Genomic DNA, 8,564 nt, shown 5'->3' on the forward strand with positions numbered 1-8,564 from the left:
GCATTCTGGCAATAAAACATGAAGTTTCTCAAAACTGTATGCTGTTTAGTTGATTTTTGAGTCTTTAAAATATTTTCTGAAAATCATCCTTGTGCAACAAACTTTTTATCCATCCATTTGATAGATACAAATTAATTACATTATTGATGTATTTATTGGTTGAGATTAGGGTTTATTAATAAGAGTATGATTCCTCTCTATTTATCAGTGTATTAACTTTAAATGCATTCGTGTTTTAACCTGGCCTTTTATTAGATTCAGTAATGACACAGTTTATGAGCTTAAAACCTGAAAAAGCAAATCTTGTATGCTGCTGTTCCTTTAGCACCAGCTCACTTGGTTCTACATCAGGTTTTGGCTTTAAATAAACATCTCTTCAGAAAATCCAAGCAGCAGTAAATTATTTGTTTCACTAGACTTTTATAAGACAAGATTTTCCAACCCCTTGTATTAACACACATTCCAAAATGAAGCTCAGTTTTTAGGATAACTGACAAGAAGAGAGAGTAAAAATATGTGAACTATCAAAACATCATAATACTGAATCATAAATGAGTTGAAAATCTGAAAAAAAAAAAAAACCCAAACAAGAAAACCCCAGAAATTTCTTCCAGAACAGGCCTGTGTGGGATGTTGATATTTGTGAGAATCAAGCCTAGAGCTGCTTTAATATTTTCATCCAAATCCTCATTAGACAGAGCAGAAATCCAGTTTTGAACAACTGGTCCTCCCCTGCTCAATTCCAGCAAAAAAATCTGAAGTCCTGGAGAAACCTTTGAGACAGCCCACTTCCATAAAATCCCTCAGGTATTTTTTTTTCCAGGAAAAAAAGTTATCATAGTGAGCTTCCTTTCCCATGTCATCATGTGCCTGTTCCTGTTTTAGAGAGGGCAGAGAGGGCAATTTCCCGGGAGCACAGCACTGTGCTGGAGTACTGCACAGCTGAATGCAGGGGGAGAGGGGGCCATAAATAGTATATAAAAATGGTAACGGGTGCATAAACCAATTGTCAAGGACAGCATAAACCCGGTTTTGCTGTTGAAGTGACACACTGACGATGCTCATGTGAGTGGGAGACAACATAAAACCAGCAGAGAAACAACAAGGGTCATGGCACTCAGGCAAATTTAAGCCCAAGTTCAGCCAAAACTCCCAAAACTCAACTAAAAATAAACTCTATTCTGTATAAAGACATTACTTTCTCCCTAGGCCTCAATCTATTAATTGCAGGCAGGATAACACCTTCCTCCCCTTTCTTTTTTGTTGACAATTTGCATTATAAAACATTCAAGCCAGTAAGTGATTCTTGTCATTCCTGTTATTTTTTTTTCATGTCTCAACTTATTTGAGATTTTGAGTCTAGCTGCAATACATCTTCACATGAAAGAGGCTTCTCCTCACTTCAGAGGACTCTGAATCAGATCCTCTGTCCTCAGAAAACCTCCAGCAACCACGGGAAACAGTAGCGAGGGAAAGCAAGGAGAAGAACAAAAGGAAAAAAGTCTCCTTCACTCAGATATATATTTGTAAGCAATAACCAACCAACCAACAAAACACAAAGCAGAATAGGAAAATTTCTGCACACAAAGTTAATTCTGCAAAAGCATTTCTGCATTATGGAAAATCAGTGTAGCAAATTGATCCAACTGAAAAGATAAAATTCTAGGCTGAGGAAGGACGAGTGAGTCTCCCCCCTCCTCACAACAACAAACAAGTTTACTGTTTTACTGAACAGGCTTGTCATTGGAAACACTCGCAGGGTAAGATTTCAAAACCATTGGCTGTATACAATTAATTGACATTCTCATTGACTTTTTTTTTTTTCTTTCAGGAGAAACAGCTATTACTCTTCACTGCTTCATGCAGTATTCTAACAATTGCTGCATTTCATCAGCTTTGGCTATTTCAGAAACTTGGTCAATAACATGGTGGGCTAAAAAAAAACCCTTAGCAGAAATATTTTTAAAGGATAATCAGGTTGCTCAAGTTCTTATGATCATTCACCTGCAAGGAGAAAAAAAGCCCTTTTCCTTCTGCATAATGCAGCTGGGCAAGCTCCATTCTAAGAACTAAAATTAACAATACAAGGACTCTGGCAGCACACATGGGAATGAATGTGGAGCAGATCACAGGATCATCAGAAAAGAATATCTGCTGCTCTTATTTTAGATTCAGGATGCACAACTCTCTCTCTACTCAAATGCTAGTATTCTTTTTTGTCCCCTTGAAGTAAAATGCAGTTATTCCTCTTGGCACGTAGCAAGTAATTGAGATGGCAATGAGCACAATTTAAAAGACTGCAAGATTCTGCTCTAGGTTCTCCCCACGCCTCTTAGAGTGGCAAAGCCCTGGCAAAATTTGTTTTACGTAGTTCTGTGCCTGCAAATTGGGCCAATTCTTCTACCTCTGAAATGAATCTCAACAGTCAATGAAAGAGAAAGGAACACCAAAGAGAATGTGAGCTTCTTCAAAGAAGATGGTGGGATGGCAGCAGATCCCAGGCAGGAGTGGAAATGAAAGAGATTCAGAATGACCATGAAGAAACACTTCAACATTTTACCGGTAGAGCAGAAGACCCTTCCAACCTCAATTATCCTGTGACCCCTTGGAATGGATCACGGTCCTGCACCTGGTATTTTTGGGATTTAGTTTCATTTCTGACCTCACATGTTTTTGACTTTACACCACTCCAACGTGGCGTTCAAGAAAGAATAATTGGTTTCTTTGAGGGTTTTGGACTTAGATCCTTGTTTCAGCTACCAGTGTGTTGTACATTTCATTTCTTTTTTTTTTTCCTGTATTTGACAGATGGATGCATTAAGAAAGATTAAAATAGAAACTATAAATTGGAAACATCTAATCATATTGCAATAAGACCTAATTTTATCAAGACAAACCAGTCTGACATATAACTGTTCTTTTATTGCAACTACAACTGCCACTATAATTGTCTCAGTACACTTTTAACTGCAACTCTAATGGCAGATATAACTGCAAGTCCAGAATGGATCTGAAGAGCCACAAAGTAAATGCACAGGAAAGGAAGACCACTGAGTGGCTAACTGTGAAAACTGTGGGTTTGATACTGCATAGTGATCACAGTAATCAAGAAGAAATTTGCATGAATTTAGAATTTTTTGTTTCGGATCCAAATTGCTGTGTAGCCTGGCTCTGAAACTCTCCATATCTATATTTAGCATAAAAGGCTAAGCTTGGCATTCTGTCATAACTTAGTCTTAGCCATCACTGGACAAAATCCAGCCCACCACATCTTACCACTAGGCCACATTTAATCTTTTAAATCCTTGCCTCATTTACTGTGCTTCCAACTTCAATTGTGTTATTGTCCCACAGATGACAGCTTTCTTCCCTACTCCTGATTTAAATCCAAGGCATGTTCCCTGCCCTGATTTAGCTGCAAAGCACCCCAGCAGACAGCAGTTTGGTGGGAATACAGTACATGCTTATTTAATTACAGGCAATACCATAATGCATATGGACAAGAGAGCTAGTTTGACATTGAACAAACAACAGGAAAGGAGAAACCTGTGCACAATATTCTCTTTTAAAGACTGTGAATAACAGGGGTTTAATTACCTCATCTCATCTCCATATGCATGTAGATGATCAACAAGGCTGCTCCAGACAGCACTCCACCAGATACATTAAAGATGTACTTTTGTCTCATGCAATAATAGCAGTAGGTTTTCAACTTCCTCATGGAATAACCCTGCCAAGAATGGTATATTCTGGCTGGAGGTTGTCACAGGTATTTCCTGTCTAGACTGGAAAGGAAGGTAGAGGATTCCTAATGTCATTTCACCTCTCAAACAAGTTTTATTTAATACGTTCATTTTTTCACCCCAGCAAAATAATTTCTCTGTCTTTGCAGCCACCACGTCCCTAATGCAATTCTTCTCTCTTTTATTTGGTTCTTTGATCTAATCTCATTTTCTTCTGCAGTTTTCATTATTCCTATTCTACTTCCAGTCTCCTCATCCCAGTACTGAAGTTTTCTCTCCAGAGCATTCAATACCCTAAAGTTATCAAGTCCCTCCTGCTCAAATTAACTAGCCTGAATGTATCCCTTATTTATTCCAGTTTCATGTTTCCTCCTCCCTCTGCTTCTCCCAGTCCATCAATATTTTTAGAATTCCCATTGATTAAAGGAATTTTGCATCTATAAAGCAAAGAATTATCTTTAACGTAGACATGAGACAGCAACAGCATGGGATGAGCCATGGAAGCGCACAAGGGATCAGCATTTTGAAATATTTTGCCTCTCATGAACATCTAGGTTTCATTCCCTATTTACCATAATTTAAAGTTGGTGTGGTTTTCTTTTTTAATTAAAACCAGATCTACCTATGAAATTCACTGCATCGTCCATGGTTCTTGTAAAGCGTAATACATGGAAAAGCAAGAAACATGCACCCAATAAAGGAGAACTTTGTCTTTAATTAATTCATGCTTACAAATTTCAAAGTTCTTTTACACATCGACCATCCAGATGGTCTTGTAAATAAGTAAGAGCTTGGGATGTCATTTTTAGAAACAAGTTGTATGAAAGATGTAAAGTAGAAAGTGCACTGAGATGGGTGACATAATTTATTGACAATGCTGTGGAGAGAATCTTTTTTGATGCAAGGCACAAACTAACTTATATTATTTCCAATGCACTCTTTAATATTCTGGAATTTGATGGGAAGCTGGAGAAAGAAAATGCCATCCAGCACTGGCAAGACTATAAAACACAGGAGGAATATTAGGCATGAATGTATTTTTCCTAATTCAAATAAAATATTTATATTATATAGCTTTTTAACATGGGAAATCTAATTCTTTTGTTTTTCCCTCGTGCAGGCCACTGCTCAGGTGACCTTCTCTTCCTGGAAGAGCTATCAAAAGAAAAGGCTTCTATTACTTCTTAAATAATAAAGGTTAGTCACTTGACAAAACCAAGCAAAGAACCACCAGCAAAGCCAAGTTATCAGACAGCATTTTACATGGGAGAAAAGAAAATACCCAAATTTACTCATGTCATAACTCACATATCAAATGAAAGTTAAAACATTTTGGATGCTGATTCAAAGAGCTGCTTCCCAACAATCCACACATATCACAAGGAGAGTAGAATTTTCCTAATCTTGTTTAAAAGAAAAAAAGTTCAGTCAGGAAAGGACCTCAGCATACCTACAGAGTTGTTTTTTTAGACCGAGCTTGCTAAATCACACACTGTGAGGTTCCAAATAGCTGCTACATAAGCAATTTGTTTCAACAATGTACAGAGCTTCTTATTTTGGTGATAAAACATAAGGGAGTCTGTATTTCAAATCTCTGAATGTCTCTGCCTCCAGATTTCCTGCGTCTAGTGGAGTTTAACTTTTGGTTAACTTTCAAAGGCATTCATGACTTGAAGGGCGAGATTTAATCTCCAGTGAAAATTGGCTGCGATGCGCTGGCCCTCCTGGCAGTGCATCTAAACACGTGCTAACAGCTCGTCAATGAGGTGGTGAACATCTACCATGCATAGTGTTTGATTTATCCTCTCTAGAAGGGACTTATACTGAACACCCATCAACAGCACAAAGGGGATAGAGTCCATGAGAAAAACACGAGAGACATCATCAATTTTCTTCATTTGTGCAATAGCAAGGGGGCACTCAGACAGGAATACTCAGGTGACCTTGGGGAAACGGGTACAAGGAATGAGTTCATTATTTTTGCTTTCCCATATACAGACTTCTGTGGGATATGGGGTACAGAAAACCCCAGCCCTTGGGAAAAGGGATCATCCCTTTGACAAGCACTTCTAGAGACACTGACACAAGGGGATTGAATTCTCTCCTTGGCCTCATGGACATCATTACAGGGTACTGCACTGCCTAAAGGTGAGTGATTCTGAGAATATCTGACATCACCACTTCATGCCCTACATCTAACAATGTACATGGATAGCAATAATAAAAACAGGATAGTAATGTTTGCTGTGACAGAGCATGAGGATCAGACGCATATTTATCAGCTTATTCTCTCTCTCTGTTTGTTTGCTTTGGGTTTTTTTTTTTTTTTAATACACAAGGAATTACTCTGTGGAAGGAGAAGGGAATTGAGATATAGCACAGTCTCTTGGTAAAGCCTTTCCAACAACTGTTTATTCAAAGGTATAAAAATTTAGTTGTATTACAGCTGTTTTCTAATAAGATAGGTTTTGCTTGTTCTAGAGTGTTAAAATCTTGCACAGTCAAAAGCTGTGGGAATAAACATTTTCCTAATTCACAAGGCTGCATGCAAGAGTTTGCTTGTCTGGGATAGTTTAGATGGATATCTGTCAAGTTACTCCTTAAGACAATAAACATTCTTCCTAGATTTTTCCCTTCTGAAGTTAGTGGATCATATGGTTCATATAGTCGTGCTTGTAAATATGTGCAATGAATAACTCAAGGAGCTCAAAATCACTAATTTATAAAGAAAAGTGGATGACCGTTTTCTTTATCTTCTTTTTCCTTCAGCAGTGTTGACCATTGGACCAGAATAGCCTCAGTTGCTGATGTCTTAATGCAAAGGAAACAACTCTGCATTACACGTTGTTTTCAACAAGGATTCTGTGTTATACAGGAGTCCTCTGTCAAATCAAAATCTCATTGACAATCTCACTGCCCCTGTTAAAGGTGATGGACACACTGTGTGACTCATTACCAACATGTCTATTTAATTTTTATCCAACAGAAGACTGACTGAACTTAAGTAAGCAGCTGGCACCAGTGAAAAGCAAAACTCTGACATTTCTCTTTCTGGAATAGTGGAGAGCTGTATTGGTAATTGCAGCTTTTGAAGCATGAAGAGCTGCTGTCACTTCATACAAATTTTTACAGGAAAAAAAATATTGAGGTTTCTTTGCATTGAAATTAAAAGATGAATCTTAAGGGTACACAATGGTATTGGGAATTATATAAAAATCCAGACATCACTTTAAATGCTCAAGGAAAAGCAGCCAGACAAAATGAAAAAATAAATAAAAATCAAGATGTCTATTTATTCAGATGCAATGGATATACATCTATAGGAAATGGGTGCTTCATGGCACTGCAATCTTAGAAGGAACAATAAGATTTTTTTTATTTTTTAAGTTCAGAGCAAAGCATTAGTGGCAGGGCTGCACTCGCACAAACACAGAGTTTAGACAGGCATAAATTTACACTTCAGCTTCCTGATTTTTGTGTTCACCATGCAGACCTATTTCCAACCTTTTTTTTAAGTTAAGCCTGATATTTATAGGATGTTTTAATAAAACCAAATCAATACTACCTTGGATGAGTATCCCTTTTCCTATTTCAATACTCTTCCTTCTATCATTCATTTGATGCATTGCACTGTGACTGCTTTCAGCACAAAACATTCACTTTGTCTTCCAAGGAAACAGTAATTTAATTCCAGAGAAAGCTTCCAAAAATCGCCAAAAAAAATATTAGCAACCACCTTGGTAATGTCTTGTGAATGTGCTAAATAAGCATTTATTGTGGTAAGGATTACAATTGCCTTGAAACCTGTTCCTTTAAAAATGTTTGTCTTTCAATTCTTCAGGCAAGATCTCTGCAAGCTGCCATGAAGATGCTTTCTCAAGACTTCCTTGTGCCCCACTTCTCTTCATTTTTACCCCTGAAACAGGATTAAAGCAGAGCACCAGCCCTTAACATTTTTTGTTGTTGTTGTTTTCCATTGGCCATTGAACTGTAAAACTGATTCTCTCTTTGATGCGTTCCTGATATTTGCCTGCACATAGAGATTTACCTTGTGCCTACCTGCTTAATGTTCACACAGCATTTAAAGGACTGCAACAGAGGCTCCACCTTAATAATCTGTCCTCTTTGTAGTAAACGTGTGTGGCTATATAAACACATTTTATGTGTCCCACTGAAGGTATGACAACAGTTTCAGGAGACTAATATAATCACAGCTAGTTAGGGCTTTGTTTCCACCTTTCCCTGCCCCAAACTAGATTAGCTGTTCAATTAAATCAAAACAAACAAAAAAACCCACCCCACAAACAACCCAGAACTGCCTGGCAAATGAACATGGCTGGCACAGAAAGCACGGTGACTGATCTAACCATGTCCATGTTTGGCATATGCTGCTTTCAAAATACAGCTTTTCTTATTCCAGATTGAACTCCAGGTACTATTTCCACACTGTTCAGGTTGTTTTAATTCTGTTAAATTGAAAGGAATTAAAAAAAAAAATAAAAAATCAAACTGGTTCTGAAATATTTTAAAAATTCAATACAGAAAAATCCAATATGTTTTTATATCTGTCAAGCAAAGCCAATTAAAGTCTCCCTGTAGTGAACAGAGCTTTAAAAGTCTGGGTTTTCTCCTGGATTACACTGTGAGCTGCCTTCTCAGAATGATTCATCATGATCCTCATTATTTCCAGCTTCCAATTTCCCTGTGCTTGGCTGGGTTACCCCAGCAAATGACCACTCATTTGCCAACAGTGCAAGCTATGCATTGCCATAAACAGATTATTTGTGGCTTTCCCAAACTCTAATGGGCCTCCCAAATCAA

The sequence above is a fragment of the Chamaea fasciata genome, unplaced genomic scaffold (assembly GCF_029207755.1).
Source record: "Chamaea fasciata isolate MVZ Bird 193981 ecotype frontalis unplaced genomic scaffold, bChaFas1.0.hap1 SCAF_7, whole genome shotgun sequence".
Classification (NCBI taxonomy): Eukaryota; Metazoa; Chordata; class Aves; order Passeriformes; family Sylviidae; genus Chamaea; species Chamaea fasciata.